This window comes from Sorex fumeus, unplaced genomic scaffold, assembly GCF_029834395.1.
Source record: "Sorex fumeus unplaced genomic scaffold, SorFum_2.1 ptg000048l, whole genome shotgun sequence".
In the NCBI taxonomy this organism is placed as follows: domain Eukaryota; kingdom Metazoa; phylum Chordata; class Mammalia; order Eulipotyphla; family Soricidae; genus Sorex; species Sorex fumeus.
Genome location: NW_026606105.1, coordinates 13,432,522 through 13,454,526, shown reverse-complemented (window position 1 = coordinate 13,454,526; position 22,005 = coordinate 13,432,522). Strand labels below are relative to the sequence as shown.

Here is a 22,005-nt window from a genome sequence, read left to right as displayed (position 1 = left end):
ATAGAGAGAGGCTCGCCTTGGCCCAACACTTAGTTGTCAAATAAGTTGGTTTGGCTTTAGCCTCGCAAATTTGACCTGCTTTGCCAAGAGAGCCAACTTTGGGGGTGTCTGATTGCAGGTTCGCCTGCCAGCTACCCAGATGTGGGGGCTTCAGGAGGGAAAAGGCCGTTCCCAATTAATGTACCATTTTTTTGTCAGAGACTTTGAACAGATCCCTTTTTGATCCATCCCATCTTTCTGTCCTGGAGTTGCGTCTGGTTTTTATTCCACTTTTGAGGTCTGTCGTCACACATCCTGCCTTGAGCTGTATAACACAGAGAAGCACAAATGATTTCTTTTTATTAACATCTAAGCAGAGTAGTTATCATTAGTTAAGGGGAAACTTGAGAAAAACTTTAGGTTATTTTCTAATGAGGAAAAAATTTCTAAATGAAATATATCCTAGATAACAAAGCAAATCAGAGATAGGTTTGAGCTTTTCCCTCATTCCCTTTGTCTTGAATGTTTAATATCCAAAGGAGCCCACTTTTGCTCTGAATTAGCATCTGGGTTTGAAGGCACTATTACTAGTCTCCATGGGGACACCCCAACTCTGAGGCTATCTCTCTCCACACCCCTTTTTCCTGAATGATTCTGCTCAGTTGCAGTCAGAACAAGTACTTTTGTTTCCCTAATATCTTCTTCTCTGTTTTTAATATGTCTCCTGCGCCAAGACAGACATCGGGCAGCTGAAACTTGATAGTAAAATCAACACGATTCATCTTCTCTCCATGTAGAATGTCACCTCGAGGTGAACATTTTAGTTAAGGTGGCATCAATGTTTTTGGACCCCCTGCATCATCGTAACAATGAGTAAAGCTCATTTTCTAATCCTTCAGCACATTCTAAGCTTCTAGCATGTTTATCTTTACAGTAGTTCTGTCAGAACAATAATGCTGGCATGGGATCCAACTCATTGATGAGAAAATTCAGGCTCCTAGAAGCCAAGCCACTGGCTGGTTTTCTACAGCCAGCAGAGCTGAAATCCACACTCAAGCCTGCCAGCTGATAGAATTCACACTTCCCAATCCTACTCCGAACTGCACTTGTTTGTTCCTTCAGTGTTCTGAGAAGACTTTCCACATGCAGTCAACAAAGTTTGATCTCTTAAGATTGTGCTCATTCCAGTCCTAAAAAGCTTTGTTTGTAAATGCTGGAGTTAGGGAGTCAGTACACACCTAGTATTTATTCACCAGGTGTATTTCTGCTGATACTAGACTTCCAAAGACTTCACAATTCTCATATCCAAAAAAGCTCGCATTGGGGCAGAGATGTGAGGTGCTCTTCACTGTGAGTCTCACTGGATCCTCAGTCTCACCCGAGTGGAGGGGCAGCTGTATTTGTCTTTTGTGGTTACCTGGAGAAGAAGCAGAGCTACAGACTGTTGAAGGCAACACCCACCCAGAATCTTGCTGGAGTTGTTCAATGGCCCGCATAATTTTTCCCAATTCTTAGCTTCCTTTGATTTGGAAACACACTCGTTCTTAAGAATTTAGAGCAAGAAGTGGTGGGCCTATTCAGTGAGCAATTGTGTGGAGGCCAGGGGAAGAACGTATCACTTGGCCCCATGGAGTGGAAGAATCACAAAAGAAAGCCTTTGGGGGAAATGGAAAATAGAATTTGCCCAATGACCCAGGCCATCCAAGTAGGGCTGCAACCACAAGCAAGGACCAAGAGTCCTCTAGCTCCTGGCCAGGGCCCCCCTGGAAGATGGAGCCAAAGAGGCATCTGTGCACTTGGCTAGGGAGAGTCTTAGGTGGGCTAAGGAGTAGGCAGTGTGTTTCTCAGTGGCCCAACTCCAAGGGCATGGAAAGTCCTCAGCAGTGGAAACAACTCTGGAAGCTCCTAAGATAAAGGCTTGTTCTGAGGTAGTGACCTCAGTTAAGTCTGAACTGAAAGATAGAGATGGGCTTGAGAGAAGAAGAAAAGACACCCCAGTGCCAGGTCACACATTGTCTTTGTCACTGTTTCTTATCTCTTAGCAACTGCACACATGAGAATGCCATCAGTGAGGACCTGGATTGGAATCGATGGGCCATGGGCCTGGGCCTGGGGGCAAGCTGGTGATGGTGTTGTTGTTTGAATTTGAACTTCCTTTCCATTGTGCTGTGGAGAGACTCGGCAGACTGGTAAATGCCGAGGTGTGCAGAGCTCACGAATCATCTTTGCTGTGGCCAATGATTTGAAACTACCACTGTAAATGATATTACCAAGAATGGATATAGAATGTGAGAAAGAAAAACAGCAACTCATGCTGGAAGAAAGGAGCAAAGATAAAGGGGTTCAGTTAGTGAAGGAGGGAAAGGCAGATGGGGCAGTAAAGGGAAGAACAGCAACGTGACTCCTTTCTGAGAAGGAAAGGTGAGACCATAGTGTGAGATGTTGTGGGGGGACTTAGGATGAGCAACCTCAAGTGCTCATCTTCCAAGCAAGTGTGCTCTGAATGACAGATTAAGGTGAGCAAATGTATACTGACTGCTAGTGGAGACTGCTCTTTAAAAAACTAAGTAACTAGAAGAGCTGGCGGACATCTCAACTAGACAATGCTCCTGCCTTGCAAATAGAAGGCCCTGAGATTGATATCTGGTGCTGCCCACATGTGCCTTGCATAGTGTGTGTATTTCTGCCAGCTGGGAGAAATACACTGCCTTAACAGAATGCACGGTCTGCAAGACATCGCCAGGTGTGTGAAAGCAGCACAGCTAAAATCATACCCAGAGGCGGCTCCAGCCCCTTGCAAGGATGTGTGTCAGCCCCAGCAAGCTCTGCATCCACAGCATATGTGATCATGACATGCATTTTGTGTGTGACCCCTCACACACACACACACACACACACACATACCAGCACCCTATTGGAGTATGCCAGCACTGGACCCAGAGGTTGCAAACTCCCCAGCAGGTACCAAAGCCAATGATGTGGAAGAACAACGGCAAAGAGAAGGTAAACAGGGAAAGATCAATGTAAACACTTGGAAAGAGGGGAAGACTTATTTCTGCTTTGAGTATAACCTAGACATGCCCATGGCTGGTTGGAGTTTTGTGTTGGGAGTTGACCGTATTTTGAGCATAACTATAGCCCATAGTTTTCTGTTCTTTTCGTATGTAAACAGAAGAGAACACCTGTCCTATGACATGGGGCTTCTCGGACACTGGTGCCAGCAGCACGGATTAGAGAATCCCATGGAATGTTTCTACAAGGAAATTCGAGACTTCTTGAGTCAATTTTGGTTTGGTGTTGCCATAGAATTCCTTTAGGTGCCATTGACAAGCTTTAATTAAAGAACTGAATTTAGAGTTGAGTTTACCAAGAGGAATACTAATCTCGGTGTAGGTTTAAGGCCAAAAATAATCTCTGAGTAAAAGATCAAGTAGAATTTGCCTTTTAATCTTTTAAAAATTGTATCTTTAATAGAATTCTGTGTGTTTGTGAATTATATTCAACTATGACCCGAGCAATTTTCTAGTGTGAATACAGCCAGTTGCGACTTTATTATTTGGCAGCAAGGGTTGGGGGGTTGAGGGTAGAAGGGAAGAGTCTTGAACAGTGTCCAAACTGAAAAAGCAACAGACTCACCAGTTTAGAGCTTAAAAATAGGAAACTTATTTTTTTTCTCAGTAACTTTTACTTTTATGGGATAGAGTGTCATGATACAGAGAAGTCATTATGGGAAGCAGTTCCCTTTGAAGTTCTTTTTTTTTTTGTCTGACTCTTATAGAAAATTATGTCTTATAGCATGTTTTTATTGCTAACAATATTAGCCCAAAGGCATCTTCTCCCAGCAACTTGTAAACAAGATGCTTTACACCTACAGTGATTAATTCCTGAAGGAAAATCCTGAAGGATTCACATCTTTGACAGGTGAAAGTGTCCTGAATGGCCCTCAGTATCCGAAGAAACTGACTATTCAGTCCAGTCTTCTACAGAGATGGGGGGGAGACTCCGTAAGCTGTCAGGGCTATGATTGTTCTCAGCAATGTGTTTGATTCCTCCCAGGAGTGCGTCCTCCCAGTAGGACGTCTGCTCACAAAGCCTGAGACCCATCCCTGTGTCTGCCTCTGACAGGCACTTGGGATTCTGCATGTCAAGTGATCTTCCTCCCACAAGCCTCTGACTGCATCAGGACTCTGCCCGATTGAGTTAGTGCTTGTTTTATTTTCCTTTGGATGCTCATTCAATCCTTTCCCCATTCAGCCTTCAGTAGATATTGTCTATCTTTAATGTGAATTGCTTCTCCCCAGTGATATGAGAGGTGTGGACCCAAGCACTCTTTCAAGGGAGGAGAGAAAAGCAGTCATCTCTCTAGTAGACAGTTGTTCCCCCCCCCAAAAAAAAACCCTTTAAGATAGTTAATTATTTCATAGGTGATATATTTGGGGACAGAGAAATTACTCACCTGAAAACATATAGCTACTAGGGTAGAACTGAGATTCCCCTTCTGTTTTATCTCTCTAAAAAGTCTGTACCCTGGGGCTGGAGCAATAGTACAGCAGGTAGGGCGTTTGCCTTGCATGCAGCCGACCTAGGTTCGATTCCCAGCATCCCATTTGGTCCCCCGAGCACTGCCAGGAGTAATTCCTGAGTGCATGAACTAGGAGTAACTCCTGTGCATCGCTGGGTGTGATCCAAAAAGAAATAAATAAAGTCTGTACCCTTCCAGTGCTTCCTTAAGGAGTTAATAATTCTATAGGAAACAGACTGAGTCAAAGGGGAAAGTGTGACCATAAACATTAAGACATCGTAATAAATCGCGGTGGCAATTCAGAAAGGGCCAGGTAAGAAATTAGAGGAGTGATATTTGGGTTGGATGTCAAGGATGAGAAAGAGCACCCACATCTCCAGTTCAAATTCCCCTCCATCTGGAAAGTAGGTATCTTATGTATGGGTGTCTTTTTCTTTTTAATTGAGATTCTCTGATTGCAATACAGTTAGTGGTGATTTCCTGTGCACATAATCCCAAAACACACCCCTCACCAGTGTGCCTATCTCCCTTTACCAAAGAACCGAGTGTCCCTCCCTTTCACCCCTCCCACCCTCACACAGACACACACACACACACACACACACACACACACACACTCTCTCTATTGTATAGATCAGTTCTATCTCCCATTGTGTTGCCTTTACCCCCTTGTTGCTACCTTGCTGTCTAACTCGAAATCTATTTATGTGTAGCTTTTACTGTACTTTACTCAGAGATATGGTGGATATTTAAAATAAATATTCTCCAGTAAAGTTGACTGGGTCACAGCATAAAAGTAGATGAAGAGAAATCTAGAGACATTTATTATATACATATATATATATGGGTTGGTTTTTTATTTTTGTTTGTTTCACCAGAATCACTCAAACTGCTTCCTCTCCTTCTCCCTCTTCCAAAGGAAGGGAAGAAAAGAATGATCCTCAATGATTTAAAAAAAAAGTTGCAAAAGCAGCACCTAGAACTGGCTTCATGCTCAGGAGAGGATGCTCTGGCTCCTCCTTGTGGGTTCCGGAGCTCTACATGATCAGAGAAACTTTTCTAGTAACCATAGAAATGATCCCTCAAAGGATAGTCTTCATATATATGTATATATATTTATATATATATATAATATACATAAGTTTCTAAAGTGTCTTAGGGGAAGGTTTTTTTGGTTTTTGTTGTTTTGTTTTGTTTGTTTGTTTGTTTTGCTTTTGGGGTCACACCTGGCGATGCACAGGGGTTACTCCTGGTTCTGCACTCAGGAATTACCCGTGTTGGTGCTCAGGGGACCATATGGGATGCTGGGGATCGAACCTGGGTCGGCAGCATGCAAGGCAAACGCCCTATCCTCTGTGCTATTGCTCCAGCCCGGGGAAGGTTTTTTGATAAGTCTAGAGAGAAAGCAACACGAAGATACTAAATGGGTGCTGAAAGAGAGACTTATTTTGAGATCAACTCAACTGATAGGCTGATCGTGAACATCTCCCGTCTCTCCTCCGGAAGCAGCTGCTCATGGTGCCCAGGGGACTGTGTGGACCCTGGGGAGGTGGGGGTCACACCTCCTATGTGAGCAACCCTTGGTGCCATCTTCTTTTGTCTCCTCAGTCACTTTCTTCACTGTGGTCTTTATCCCCAGAGGAATCTTTAATATGATTTTTTAAAATTTCTATTATTCCCCATTCCCCTTCAAAATCTTAATACTCATCACCTGTCCTGGGTCCCTCCATTCTTTTCCCCACAGCCCCCAACTTCCTCCTCCTGTTTGTTGTCAGTGTTTATTTTGATTTTTGTTTGCCTTTGTCTGTTCATCAGCTCTCTGTCCTAACAGTGCACACTGAGGGAAAACCATCTAATGTTTATCTTCCTTCGCATCTGTCCCTCATTCGATAATCCCTTGCACCTGGAGAGGGACAGAAACACCCAGCCAACTTCTTCATTACCTTGCCTACATCCCTTCCTCAGTTTCAGGGCAGAGTCTAAACCAGAGTTTCTCAGCTGGGCACCATGTGGCACCCTGTGAGCCCCCATGAAAAGTGCATAAATGGGAGCCCATGGTGTCTGATTGGTTAGGGATGATACAGGAAGGAAGAAAGGTTGGAAAGATGGAAAATGGTTGAGAAACACCATTCAAGCCCAGTACTTCTTTGTTGTTGTTTTTTGGGGGCCACTCGGATGTGCTCAGGGGACCATCTCTGGTAACAGGCATCTAATCAGGGTCATTGAGTGAGAGGCGAGAACCTTAACCCCTGTACTATCTCTTCAGCCCTGACACTAAGACTTCAACTTTTTTCCATTTTTTTTGCCTGGGAAAGTTTTACATGATTCCAGGTATACAGAAATATAAACTGCACACAGGAACGAGACACTCAATGATAACACATCATAAAGCAAATGCGTAAAACAGACCTTTTTAGACAGACCCATGTGGGATTAGGGTCCACAATCTAAGAAGTGAGCCCTAGACCAGAGAGTTTTCGCACCCAGTGCCCAGAGCAGTCGGGCTGCACAGTCATCTCCTGCCTGCCTGTCTCTCCACCAGAAAGTCTCTGCTTACTTAACAGAGTGCGCCCGGCCTATGCAGTGATGCCATGAAGAACCCGGGTCTGGGCTCTTATTCTGTACAGTGTTTTTATTTATGCCTTAATTAACAGTCTGCAGAAATGATTCTCCTGTACTCACCAGTTTACATGTGTAGTAAGAGTGAAGCTCCCTGCTCTGAACTCTTGACAGTGAAGAATGTGAGACGACCTGCCCTCCCCACCGCCACCCACCTGTAGTCTTGTTGTTCTACTCTGACTCTGTGTTTGGCTTTATGCCCAATTGTTTTCTGTACTCTTCCCACAACCACTGTCCAACGTATGTACCAGCTATCTTCTGATTAGCCTTTCCTGAGAACGAATTGCTCCTTCCTTCCTCTTCCATGGTACACATGTATGTTTATGTCACAGAATCACTTCCATTTGCTTGCAGGCTGGTGTTCTCTCATGACAGTTAAGTTTCTGAGAATGAAAAGTGTAGCTGCTTAATTCTAGTGCAGTTGTCCGCTGCATAGTTAATAGTGAGTCAATGCTACGTAGGTAGGTGGAAGAACGTTTTGGTCTGGATGGGGCTTGGCTTGGCTTTGGGGCTACATCCAGTGGTGCTTGGGACTTACTTCTGGCTCTGTGCTCAGGGATCACTCCTGGTGTGCTCTGCAGAATATGGATGATGCCAGGGATCAAACTGGGCTCAGCTGCATACAAGGCAAGTGCCTTGACCTCTGTACTAACTTATCTCTGCACTTCACTGGATGGAAGTATGGACTGTCACTGTCACTGTCACTGTTCTCCCGTTGTTCATCTATTTGCTCGAGCGGGCCCAGTAACGTCTTCATTGTGACACTTGTTACTGTGTTTGGCATATCGAATATGTCATGGGAGCTTGCCAGGCTTTTCCATGCGGGCGAGATATTCTCGGGAGCTTGCCAGGCTCTCCAAGAGGGGCGGAGGAATCGAACTTAGGTCGGCTGTGTCGGCTGCATGCAAGGCAAACGCCCTACCCACTGTGCTATTGCTCCAGCCCTTAGATTTTCATATAGTAGTTATTTATTAGTACTCTCTTGGGCAGATGTAAATATCTGGTGTATAAATAGATTATGGGAAGTCGTTGACTCTAAACTACACCACGATTAGCTGACTGCTTCCAACTAGGTAGTCAAGATCATTTTGCATTTTAAAAATAGAACATAATTATCTGCTATGATCACCTAGACAAATATGGCTTACTTTACATTTCAGTAATTCACATACCAGTGACTTTTCAACATTCACCAGCATCCTCCATGTCAGTCAGAAGCTAAAACTGACTTTGCCAGAAATCCTGAGTCTATCTTGAGATGTTTGGTGTTAAAATCCTCCCCCTACTGTGTCCCCATGGCAGAAAGTTGGGAGGAATACTTAGTGAGTGGAGCCTGATGTGCCCATAACACTACTTAAGAGTATTATATACCAGTTCACTTGACTTTGGCTTCTTTTTTTTCAAATAATGTAGGAATACTGTTATTTGTTCAGCCATTGATTAAGCTGATTGAATTCGGCATGAACTCCACATTACTTTTTTATTTTATTGTATCACTGTGAGATAGAGTTACAAAGCTTTCATGTTTGAGATTCAGCCATACAATGATGAAACACCCATCCCTCCAGCAGTGCACCTTTTCCACCACCAATGTCCTAAGCGTCACCCCCCTCACATACATACACATCACAGTCCTCACCCTGCCTCGGTGGCAGACAATTTCCCCAATACTCTGTCTCTAATTTGGGGCATTAATTTTACTCGAATTTTCCCACCACCATTCAAGCCTACCTGCTGGGGGCAGACACTAGATAACATATTTTCCATAATTTATTTCGAATATCACGAGTGCTCACACGGTTGTGATTGTAAATGTAAATTTCCAGACTGTAAATGGTTGGATTCCAGAGACATCTCTGTATGGCGCTAATCCATTTTTGGGATTCAGTTGGGAGCCTCTGGGCCAGGGCTATTAGTGCGCTAAGATGGCATTCACAGGCAGATTGTGGGCGTGATAGCCAGTCTTCTGGGCAGGTGGTGACCCGGGGAGGGACATCCAAGGTCCTCTGCCGCCATGAGGACTAGAGATGTAGTCCTGGAACTTGCATACCTGGGGCTTGCTTGTGGAACCTCTTGGCCACCAGGATTCCATCTGGAGTAGGCAGGGAGACTACACCTGCTCCATCTGGGTTGTCCTGGTGATATTGGCTCAGTATAGGGCCTGGAGAGATCTCCAGCGCTTGTGTCATCTGGGACTTGCTGCTGTCTCTGGGCTAGGGCTGTTGGTGTGCTAAGATGGTGCTGGAGGCTGATTGTGGAAATGATGGCCAGTCTTCTGGGTGGGCAGGGACTCGGGGAGGGACAGCCCAGATCCTCTGCCACCATGAGGCCTGGAGATGTAGTCCTGGAACTTGCATACTTGGGCCTTGCTTGTGGAAGCTCTTGGTCACCAGGATTCCATCTGGAGTAGGCAAGGAGACTGCACCTGCTCCATCTGGGGTGTCCCTGTGATATTGGCTCGGTATAGGGCCCGGAGAGATCTCTGGCACTGTGGTGTCTTCCGGGACTTGCTACTGTGTCTCTGGGCCAGGTCTGTTGGTGTGCTAAGATCCACATTACAAAATTTTCAGCAGATTATATCTTGGTGAGGTCCATCCTGAGATGGTGGAGTCAGACTTGGGGTAAAGGTAAAGGTAAAGGCCCTCCCGTTGATCGTCGATTTGCTCGAGCGGGCCCAGTAACGTCTCCATTGTTGTTACTGTGTCTGGCATATCAAATACTCTCGGTAGCTTGCCGGGCTCTCCGAGAGGGGCGGAGGAATCGAACTCGGGTCGGCCATGTTGGCCACTTGTAAGGCAGACGCCCTACCCGCTGTGCTATCGCTCCAGCCTTGGGGTATGGCAGCAATTTTGGATTGTGGAAGCAAGTGGCTGTTGGGGATTCTGCTTGGGCAGGCACAGGCCAACCCGCCCCCTCCAGTTTACTCAGGACTGTTCAGCCTTGTATGGGTCTGAGCTTAACTGCAGCTTTTGATCTCTTTCTAGATTTATTTAGGGGTCTCTGAGGCAAGGCTAATAGTAGAGATTACAGGATGGCACTGGAGTTGGTTCATAGGGGTGATTGCCAGTTCTTTCGTGTGTATTGGGACATGGGGGAGGTAGTCCATCCCAACTCTGAGTGAGCTTGTATAGATGAGCCGGAGGTGGTTTGTGGGTGTGACTAGCTCATACCTAACTTTTGGCGGTTTAATTTCTAGGTAAACTTGTTCCTAAGTTGTTGGGGTCTGGCCAAGGGCTCATGGCAATTTTGGGGTATCAGGAAGCCCCAAGGCAACATCAGATTGCTGATACACTCGCCTGACTTTGGGGTCTTAATGAATTTGATGAATATTTGTTGTCTTATTTCTTTGTCTTACTCCCTGTATATATACACACATGTACACACACACACATACATTATTACCTACAATACATTATTTTTGTCCCATTTGTTTGCTGTCACTATATTGACAGGTTAAGCTGGTTATAATGCAGTTTGAAAAACACTGTTTCGGCCATTATCCATTAATTAAGATAAGACAGGTCCAGAATTTGACCTCCAAGCCCCAGAATTTCTCCATGGTTTTGAATGTGCATTGTAAGTGTTGGATGCGGGGTGGGGGGTGGGGGGGGGGAGAGTTACTATAGCTATGTGTCTCTCAGGACGTAACCAGTTTCTATTGGCCAGCAGTCCTTTTTCTTGCTGTCCCTCACATGCTGATGTTTCTTGATTAGTTGCAGAATGTCATGGATGCATTTGGGGAGCTGATAAGTAATCTTGTGACTAGGAAAGGTGGACTGAGAAATTTACTTGCTTTCTGCGGTAATGCTGACTGTATTTTCTCTTCACCCCCTTCGTTAGAAGACGTCAGTAATGATTCTGTCTGTGCAACTCATTCCTAAATAAAATTAATTGGAAACGAGATAGCTCCCTAATAATGATGCTTGTTTTGCCATAATGGGAGAAAAGGATTAAATTCTTTGTTCTAATTAATAGGAATGAAAATAGAATCACAATCCGTGGTATGGCAAAATGAGAGAAAATAAGGCTTGTAAGTAATTTTCATGGTTGTTTAGGAATAATTGTTTCATTATCAAGTTAATAGTTTTTACAAACAGCTTCCATTTCCATATCATATTTCCACAGTAGCTCTTTTATTCAGATTGCCTAAGCAGAAGCTGACAAGAACCTGTTTTAAATCCATCCCTTGTCTAAAATATGCATTCCACGGTGTTTCTGGGCAGCAGATACGGCAGGAAAGACTTAAGGTAGGGGAGGGAAAGAGAGGGTCAGGTTGGAATCGGTTGATTAATAAGACAACAAAATTCATTCACCAGCTTGTTTCAAAGGAGACTCTTATTATTCTGGAGAGAAATTAGACATCAGATCCCTCCTGGGCCCCAGGCTCTGACATGTGTTTTATAATGACAGTTAATTAGATGCTGTCTGCAGCAATCATAGGCTGTCATCCCTAATACATTTCTGGGAAGTTGAAGGACAGGAGAAGTCACCCCCCCTTCCTCCCCCACCCCCCTTCTCGTAACTGAAATCAGTTGCCAAAATTAACTCTGAATATATGAGGCACAAGTTCAACAATTATACAGCCATTCTGCATAGTGGTGCCCCCTGCTTAGTATGTGCTCTGCGTTCCAGACTTCGCCGGGTGTGCCTTCCGCAGACAGAGGTGTTACCGCAGCCCACATCCCATTTCAGCACATCTCACACAGAGCAGCCGCTGTCACCTGGACTTGTGGAAGATGCCACGGAGGCTGGCAACTTTCGCAGTGGAACACACGCAGACTCTCTCACCAGAGACTCCTCCCTCCTTATTTATCCAAGCAGAGTTTGCCAGGCACTTGTTAAGATGATTTACTCTCCTGTGTATGTGTATCTGTGCATGTGATCTAGAAAGCCGATTTACAGTTTGCTGCCTCTCCATGTGTATATCTGTATCTGTAAACATGAAATTTGGATCACTTAGATTCTCAGTGCCTCCTTTTGCTGGGCATCTTAAGCACGCGCCAACAAAGTGCTCTGTAGGAGAAGCTAGGCTGGAACCCCTACTTGTGACACATCAAAAGCAGTTATGCGTCCAGAGTGATGAAAGTACAGTGGGTATAATGTTTGCCTGGCAGGCAGCTGTCTCAGATTCAATTCCTGACATCCCCTTGGGTGCCCTAAGCACAGCCAGCCATGATCCCTGAGAGCAGAGCCAGGAGTAAGCCCTGGGCATCATCAGGTGTGGCCCCCAAATAAAACAAAATCAGAGATTATGATTTTCAGGGACTTCAGATTTTCAGGGACTTCAGATTTCATTTGAGGACTCTTCTCATCTCATTTCTTTCTTCTGCTTTGTCTTTTGCAGGGGAGGAGTGAGGGGAGGTGTTTAGGGTGGTGTTCAAGGCTTACTCCTGACCCTGGTCTCAGGGATCACTCCTGGTGGTTCTCGGGGAACCCTCTGCAATGCCAGGGGTCTCACCTGGGCTAGCCACGTGCAAGCCAAGTGCTTTGTCCCCTGTACTATCTCTCCAGCCCCAAACTCTTTTCGTTCTGAAAGAGCTTTTGTTGCAGTTTCACATTTGAAAGTGTCTCTTCTTGGTAAGAGGTGATCCAGTGTCTGAGATGAGACTTCCTCCTCCTGACGATTTGGCTCTGGATATTTTACTACGTGGGCGTGCCATATTACGATGGGGGTGGCTTGGTGCATGTGATCAGAATTGGCTGAGCTCAATTTGGTGCCAGGGAGAGCAGGTATTGGGACAGGTAATCACCCACACTGGTGGGCCTCTGTGTGCCTGAGTGGGAGCCTCGGTGCTGGCACCTGTGGGCTCCCCAAGCAGTGCTCACCTCTGATTGCTGCCCTCGCACTTCCTCACCTGTCCTCTCTCCCACCTCAGTGGGCCACGGGTTTTCAAAATGCCCATGATAGGGTGTACTGTGGCTTCGTGTCTTCCCAGTAGGGAACCTCACTCTGTAGTGAGCTGGGGGCCCCCGTTTCCTGGCATTAAAGACACGTCCACACAAGTGACAGATGCAGATCTCGTCTTTCCAGGCTTAACCCCCTCAGAACTGAAGTCACTTTGTGGATTTCAAACATGGCAGGAGAGGATTCTCCAAAGAGTATCTCCGAAGTCCAGGTTCCTGCTTTTACCCTGTCCACCTTCTTCTAGAAAAACGAAACAAAGTGAGTCCAGCAGCTTAGGAGTAGGGCCGGGTCATTTCACTCTTTCTCAGGTTTTACTTGAATTGTTTTTGCTTTTGGATAAAGCTCCCTGGATAGTCATGCAGAACTTCTGGGTGTTTAGTTCCCCTAACTGGCAGCTGCAGTTCCCAAAACATGCCCAACATCCTGTCCCACTGCTGCTGACATCTCTGAATCCTTCTTGCACCTGACAGTGCTCTGGGATTGAACCAGTGGTTCCTGCAGGCCCACATGTGCTCCAGCCCGCTAAGTTCTCCCAGCCCACTAGGTAGTATCTGCAGGTTCTCATTTTGGAGCTTTAAATGCCAGCAGTAAACTGGCATTCTTGTAGGTCCTGGCTCTCTTTCCCTTATCCTTATATATAAGTCATATAAACACAGAGTTATTGGCCCACCAAATTCTCCCAGTACCAATGATTACATAATCCTCTGATGGAGTGGATTCTTTGGAGGGTTGGGCTTGTGCCACACCTGGCAAAAGCTCAGGGGTTTCGCCTGGCTCTGCACTCAGGAATTACTCCTTGCGGTGCTGGGGGGACCATATGGGAGGTAGGGGATTGAACGCGAGTAGGCTGCATGCCCTACCCACTGTGCTATTGCTCTGGCCCATGATGGAGTGGATTCTATAGCTGGCAATTACTTGGCCAAGGCTGTTATTTGCTGTGAGTAGAAAAGACCTTTAACGTTTGTTTGGATTCTCCAAACCCACCATCCTAAAAAGCCAAGACTGACGTTTTAAGCCCCTCTTCCTTACCTCAGACCCGCAAAAGACCCGAGACAGGTGCTTTCAAAATGTAGTGCTTGGAGGTGACACTGAATGACATGCTCCGTGCCTGATGAATGCAGATAAATAAGTTTCTACTTTGTCTTAGGATTCTTTATCCCAGAAGTCCCCAAGCTTATTTTTGGTCTACTGTCCCCTTTTCAGAAAAAAAAATTATTCAGTTCTCCCCTCTGGAATTCTACCTTCTCTAAGCCAACAAACAAATATCCCCCAATTTCACCAGAGGTGTTATTACCACCATCACCACCAACTCCATTTTCACCATCCCATTGCCCCCCCCCCCCACGCCTCTCCTAGTGGAACTTTGGGAAAGATTGCTCTACCCAGTGAACTACACAGCCAGGGTAGAGTGGACCAGGCTGCAGGATTGCAGACAGTTAACCTCCCTGAAGAGCCACGCTGATGGTTTGAATTATTCTCAGGCATGAGCAGAAAGTATATGCTTAGCCAGTTCCATATGTGTTACTATTATGGTTGCTTCCTAAATGAATGCAGCCTCCTTCCCAGCTGTGGACTCCGCGTGTTTGTTAAGGTTTAAAGATGTTTCCGTGGGAAGTTGAGTACTTTGAATGAAGATGTTGAAAAAAGAAGGCAATCAACGATAATGAGATTATATATATACACATAAAGTTAGCTTCGAGCCCAGCACATAGTAAGCATTTATTAAGTGTTAGCTCCAGTTGAAGTTATTACTATTATTCATATGCCATCCCAGCTTCACTCAAGTTATGTGTTGATAATCAGCACATACTGATCTTGCTTTTGAGCATGAAAAAACTTCATTTCACTTGTTTTTGGGGTGAAGTGGAACCTCCAAGCAGTGCTCAGGGGGGGCTCAAAGGCCAATCTAGCAATTTTTGACCGACCAGGCTGATGGTTCAGTGCACAGGCTATGTGATGTGGGGGTGGGGTGGAGTGTGGGGTGGCACTAGATCTCCACTGATGCTCAGGGGATCGGACTGGCATCAGATACATACTAGACTGAGCCCTTAAGCCCTGCACCATTTTCCCAACCATTTGGCTTCATACTCCCCACAAAAAAGTCCTTTTAAATTTCCACATTGTTCAAGTTTAACTTCTTATTCTGTGTGTGTATTACAGTTTAAGGTCCTTTACTATGGGTATTAGCTCCAAGTTTATATACTTCCATTGGGTTTAGTGAAGCCGGTGTTTTCAGATGAATTAAGTGGACAGTGTGGAGCTCATCGCTGGACCAATTTCAAAAATCATTGAGGCTTATGGATAATTCATAATGTCGATTCAAAGTTTATGATTATTTTCCCCCTGAAGATTCTTATCTTCTCCACACCCCACCCTTATTAGTTGAATAATTAATGATGAAAACATGTTCCATCTGATGAAAGCCTGGTACCTCCAGTCACGACCTGGACATACGGCAGTAGACATAACAGTGCCATGCGTTGGATCGAATTGGAAGGCATCATGCAGAGCAAAGTAAGCTAGAGGCAGAAGGACTTACATGCGATGATCTCATGCATCTGCAGTATACAAGAAAACAAATCAAAGGTGTGGACAATAACAGTCTATAATACACCTTAGATACTGAACAGGCTTGAGAGTGTCTGTATTCTCAGAAAACAAAGAATGGGAACAAATAGGCTGCTGGGAATTAACACATGAATGTAAGTGGAGGGTCTCAAGTTCATGGTTGGTGCTGAGGGAAGTAACAGTGTACAACCCAAACCACAGGTGTCAGCTACCAAAAAAAGGGGGAGTGTCAGAGAGGGGGAAGGGATGTTGGACTGGAGTGGACATAGGAGTAGGGGGAAGGTCATTGGCATCTGGCGGAGGAGGGGGGGTATAATGCAATAACTCTGTACATCAGTGCCGGAAACTCGAATCTATTGGAACCCCATTACCTAAACAATCATTTTAAAAGTTTTTTTTTAAAAAAAAACACTGCCATGACTTTGGGGCTCCAAGTCTGTGGATTTTAGAAGAATCTACCTCTTGGCAAAGTCCAGTTTTTCAAAAAGTCGGACAACATTTTGCACGATTTAAAAAGAAAAATTTTTGTTGTCTCAGAAGTGAGGAATTTCCCTCCCTAAATGTTTCACTATGTAATGGCATATGCCAAAGTTTCTTCATCTTTTTAGACTGCAAGAACCCTCTCCTTTGTGGGTGGTGGGGAAGGAGTAGAAACTGACGTGGAGGAAATGCGCAAGGTATCGGGCTTCTCTTTATATCAGAAGGTGCATTATTGATCCCCTATCATTGACTGCCCTAGAAATAACTCTCAGCCCCGTGTCAAGCCACTTCATAGAGTAGACAATATGACAGTTGCACCGGGAGGTCTGCAAGGACACGGCTTTCTTCATCTGTGCATACTCCATAGCTGTCTGTTGCTTTTGTCTTTTAGCTGGTCACATTTCATAAAGTTGTCTTCTGTTTACAGTAGCGAGGACTGTGGCATTGGGCTGGAGCGACAATACATAGGGTAGGGTGCTTGTCTTGCACATAGCTGACCCAGCCAGATATGATCCCTGGCCCAACCCCATATGGTCCTCAGCCCTGCCAAAAGTGACCTCTGAGTACAAAGGAGTAAGCCCTGAGCACTGCTAGGTATAGCTCAGAAACAAAACAAACAAAAAACACTGTGGCACAGGTAAGTCATCCAGTTTCCCAGGGCAATAGAGTATTCCCCTGCTCACAGCTCCTGTCCGGCAGCCTTCATTCCATTAGCTTGTTCTTTCCATTTCTGTTGACTGCTCAGAGAGCATCAATAGACAGGAGAGAGCAGACTTCAAGTGCAGATAAACCATGCAGTAGACCAGGATTTCCCAAGATGGATCATACCAACTCCTGGGGGGACACTGGGATGGTCCAGGAGAATGGTAGTAGTCTTGGGTGCCATTGCTTGGGGTAGAGGTGAGGGAAACTTTCTGTTGGTTGACTTTCTTTTAAGAAAAGTAGATTTCCAGGGGGTGCTGGAGTAATTTTCATTGAAAATGGCCAAGTAACTGGAAACACCTTTTAAGTCATCTGAAGATACTCTAGTGTCTACAAAGAACTAAATTTCAGCAAACTCAAAGGATACATTTCTAAGGAGGTATAGAAAAAGTCTCTGCTAGAAAACGAAAAACATCACCATTCTCTTCAAGGAAATGCATCTATCTCTTTTTGGCTTATTGTATTAGTGGATATGAGGTTCTTTGGTCCTTTATAGCTATCCTTTAGAAAACAGATGTTCTTTAATAAAAGAAATAAGGCAAAATAGGGTAAAACTCTAGTTTTAGCAAGGATCAAAAGCTGAAGAAAGTGGGGACTTCAAATTGCAAGTATTTGACTCAGAAATATAGCTTGACCACTTGAGGAAATTGAGTTTTCTGGTCTCTTTTGTTGTGCTCTTATTTATTGTTATGAGTCTATTTTCTAATTCTACCCTGATGCTAGGAGTACGGGTGGTGGTTCTTTATGTTGTTACTCCAGCAAGAGACACAGTGGCAGCCCCTTACCAGCTATCCCTCTTCCTGTCCCTAGCCAATGCTGGCTGAACAGACATGATTTGTACATTAGTCTCAGTCCTCTATTAATTTATTCAATCATCTTTCAGGAGTTAATTGAACATCTTGTCTCTTGTTCCAGACATTTGGCACGTGTTGCCCCCAAGCCCAGTTGCTTTATGTGGAAAATGGGACCACCAAAGAAGGCTAATTGACCTCTTTGTGAGTGAAGGGCTGCAGAAAGTGAATGATGAATTGGGGTCCATTGTGAGCACGGACAGGATTCGTTCACTCTTGTCTCTAATTTTTTAAGATTGTGTGTCATTCGTGAATAAGGCAATTCATATTTGATTTGCGTCCTCTTAAATCATCAACATATTATTTTTTAAGAGTTATCAAATGTTCAAGAGCTAACATTTGGCTCAGCGCAAGCCTATTCAGATGTCAAATCATCTGGAATAAATTCAGAAACCAATTGCTTTGGGGTTTCAAATGGGTGCTCTCCACAAAATATGATTTTCTTTATTGCAAGTTTGGGCTCTGAATTTTTTCCCTGCTCTACAGCTGTTCTCCTGATTGCTTTCTGTCTAAGAATGCCCGTCTGTAGTTCACTCCATATTGGTAATCTGAACCAAAACTGTCCTATAACAAGAAGGCCTCATTAGCCTTCCGGAACAGAACTAAAGTGAAAACAGCCCCCCTCCCCCAACCCTCCACCCCACCAAAAAAAAAAACAAGAATTTTCTTTTTGCCCTAAATACAAAGGCACTGAGGCCTAAGAAAATTACTTAATTTATATTTTCAGTCATTATTTCATAACTTTTTTTTATTGTTGAAATTTTGTATTTAGTTTGCTAAGGTTATAGAACAAATTGTTTTTTTCCCATCATAGTAAGTTACTATGATCAAAGAATTCTCTATGAAATTATAATCAAGAGATAGAAGAGAAAGGATGACTACTTGGGGGTCTAACTTTCATACATGATGAATAACTCTTTTGATTTGTATCCCCCATGTGGTGTTCAGGGGTCACAGAGACCACACCCTGTGAAACTCAGACAAACAGGCCTGCAGTTCAGTACAGGGCCCCCTGATTCTAATTTGAGGAGGTCAATTATGATAGAAAAAGGTAAACCAAGTTATTTCACAGTCCCCTTAATAACTTTCAGCGGGACTTGATCTGAGATATTATCTCCCTGTATCTCCTAGAGGGCCCGAGAGATAGTGTGGGGTTAAGGCACTTGCCTTGCATGCAACGGACATTGTCTGAATCCCCAACATCACATGGCATGTGGAGTACTACCCTGAGTGACCCCAATCCCCACCAGTTGTGGGTTCAAATCCACTCTCTCTTCTCTCTCTCTCTCTCTCTCTCTATATATATATATATATATATATATAATTAATATATATATTAATGTCTGCTATTTCTAATGCATAGGTAGAGTCTGGGATGGGGGGTGCCACTTTTTGTCTTCCCACTGTTACTCATTTGGAGAATGATCAAATTCTAACTAGTTTTCAAGCTGTTTTTTTTTAAATCCTGTTACCTAACGGAAATCATACCCAAGCAATGACAGCGTTGTCTAATTCCTTATTAATCCCTAATGTGCCCTCTGCCATATCGTGTTTTTCCCTTTAATTTAATTCTCTAATAATGTTTTCCTTCTAATTTAGCCTCACCTGGACTTCATCAGAGACTTTTAAGTAAATTGTTACAGTGTCAATTAAGATTTTATGGCCACACAATATTCCGTAATAGGTATGATAGGGTTTGGCCTCCTGAATCTTCAAATAAGCAACCCTCAAATATCCTTGTGCTCTTTCTTGCTGCCTTAGAAGATTTGATATAATGGAGGGATGATGAAGCAGTCAGACAGAATCTATTGATTCATCTCTAGGAATATAATTCATGTGGTATCTTGCATGCGGAATCACCTCTGGAGCATAAATTTACTTTGCAAAGTTGTACTAGAAAGGTAATTTTTGTTTTGGTAGGCCATGGGATTTTGATTTTAGATACTGTAAAATTTATACCTGCTTCCATCTTCATTATATGTAAGTGAGAGGTTTAAATACTAAGCATTTTGTCCTCCCCAACCCCCATCTATAAAAATGAGGAGGTTGGTTGTTTTTTTTTAATGGCCTTTTCAAAACTGCTATTATTCTTGCTGTAGTGCTAGGTGAAAAGTGTGCATTTATGTTATCATAAAAAAGCTGAGGGGAGTTGGGGGGTAGAATAAGAAACAAGTATCTTTTTTAAAAAATTTTTAATAGTGAGACATCATGAGGTACAGTTGCAGACTTACAAATTTTTGTGCATGGGTTTCAATTATACAATGATCAAATACCCAACCCTCCACCAGTGCCCATTTCCCACCACCATGGATCCCAGTATCCCTCCCACCCCCCATTCCCCCCATCCCACCCTGCCTCTGTGGAAAGGCATTCCCTTTTGTTCTCTCTCTCTCTTATTGGGTGTTGTGGTTTGCAAAAGATGCAATGGGTGACAATCATGTTTGGTCTATAGTCTACTTTCAGTAGTCTGCTTCTCCCATCCTGGGAGGATCCTCCCAACACCCTTTATTTGGTGTTCCCTTCTCTATCTGAGCTCCCTTTTCCCCTAGCATGTGTGGTTGGCCTCCAAGCCATGGAGTAAAATTCCTGGTACTAATCTCGGCCATTCTTGGGTGTTAGTCTCCTATTTTGTTACTTTATGTTCCCCAGATGAATGCAATATTTCTGTGTCTATCCCTTTCTTTCTGAGTCATTTCGCTTAACATGATACTTTCCATGTAGTACCACTTGTATGTAAATTTCATGATTTCCTCTTTTCTAACAGCTACATAGTACTCCATTGTGTAAATGTACCAAAGAGAAACAAGTGTCTTAGAAAATGTTCCATGACACTTTTTAAGCACTCTCTAGACCTTTTGGATCATTTGGGAAATTTCAGCTCTTGCTTTCCTAATATATGGTCAGGAGTCTTATCCTATGATGTATTGGGAAGCTGGTCATATGTCCTGGAAGAGGATAGATATGGGAGTGATGACTTTTGTGAACAATGGTATTATCATACAATTAATGTTTCCTAACAATTTTTTTGAAATAATTATATTTTTATTTCCAGTCATTACATGGTAGCCTGAATGCCCTGAATGGCTGGAGTGATAGCACAGCGGTAGGGCATTCGCCTTACAAGCGGCCAACATGGCCGACCCAAGTTCGATTCCTCCGCCCCTCTCGGAGAGCCCGGCAAGCTACCGAGAGTATTTGATATGCCAAACACAGTAACAACAAAGTCTCCAATGGAGACGTTACTGGGCCCGCTCGAGCAAATCGACGATCAACGGGAGGGCCTTTACCTTTACCTGAATGCCTTAACATTGATCATTGCCTTCACATTGACAGTATCCCAAAAACCCTTCATTGTCTTCATAGTTGAAATAATTTCATCTTCTTGTAATGACTTTTTAAGCCAGGAATAAAGCACACCATTGGCATTGGATTTGACAGTGTGGCCAACTCCAAGAAAGGTTTTGTTGTTGGTTTATTTTTGTAAACATAGATAAGGAAGCATGAGTGAGGCTAGCAGCCTTGGAATCATGGGATAAGGGTGCTCAGAAGCTGGTTATAAGAGGTTGCCATTAAACAGATTCCTTCCTGTGCAGACTGGTTTGAACTTACCTTTTAAAAAAATTAATTTTAGACACCATGATTTATAATACTGTTCTCAATAAGGTTTTGTGCATGAAGTGATCAACCCTATGCCCTCCCCAGTATATCCTTCCCACCTGCATTCCCTGCCACAGGAGTTCAGATTGATAGACCAGTTCTCAAACTCTGTTACCTTCCTACGTAGTACTTCAGAAAGCATCCTGAGGTACATAGAGATGCCCACATTGACAGAGAGGCCTGCCCAGCTGCATCATTTGCTTCAAAAAGATAACTTGGCAGGAACAGCAAGGGTACCTAATGGGATGGCCCCTTTGGCTGGCAGTCCACTGTTCCCCACAGCAAGAGTTCTGGAAGAAACTCTTGAGTGTAGCTTCTCTGTGACTGCTATCAGACCATGAAACTGTGTCAGTATTTTTAAACTAATCATTCATTGTTGCCTGTTAAAATGCTAAGTAGTTATTTTTCATCACTCCACTTGTATACTTGGTGTTTTGTTTTGTCTTTGGTTTTGGTTTGGGGGCCACACCTGGTAGGGCTCAGAGCATACCCCTAGTTCTGTGCATGGAGATCACTGTTGGCTCAGCTCTGGGGGCCATGTGTACTGCCAGGGATAGAACTGGGGTCAGCAGAATGCAAGGCAAGCATCTTACCCACTGTCCTATCTCTCCCACTCCTCTGCTCGTCACCTTCCTTGCTTTATGATTACCCCACATAGGATCTTACAGAGCTGGCCAGATGATCTCTTGCTGATCTTGGGAAGTATGAGCCCTGGCGAGTGA

The 22,005-nt window shown here is 44.1% G+C and overlaps 1 protein-coding gene and 1 non-coding gene across 2 annotated transcripts in view; one reads left to right on the top strand and one right to left on the bottom strand.

Moving 5' to 3' along the window:
* Positions 1-22,005, top strand: part of EXOC4 (exocyst complex component 4) — an 850,139-nt gene that overhangs the window by 536,721 nt on the left and 291,413 nt on the right. The window lies entirely within an intron of this gene.
* On the bottom strand, positions 5,381-5,598 carry LOC130032522 (small nucleolar RNA U3). Its single transcript, XR_008793837.1, has one exon. It is a non-coding gene; the product is annotated as a small nucleolar RNA U3 (small nucleolar RNA).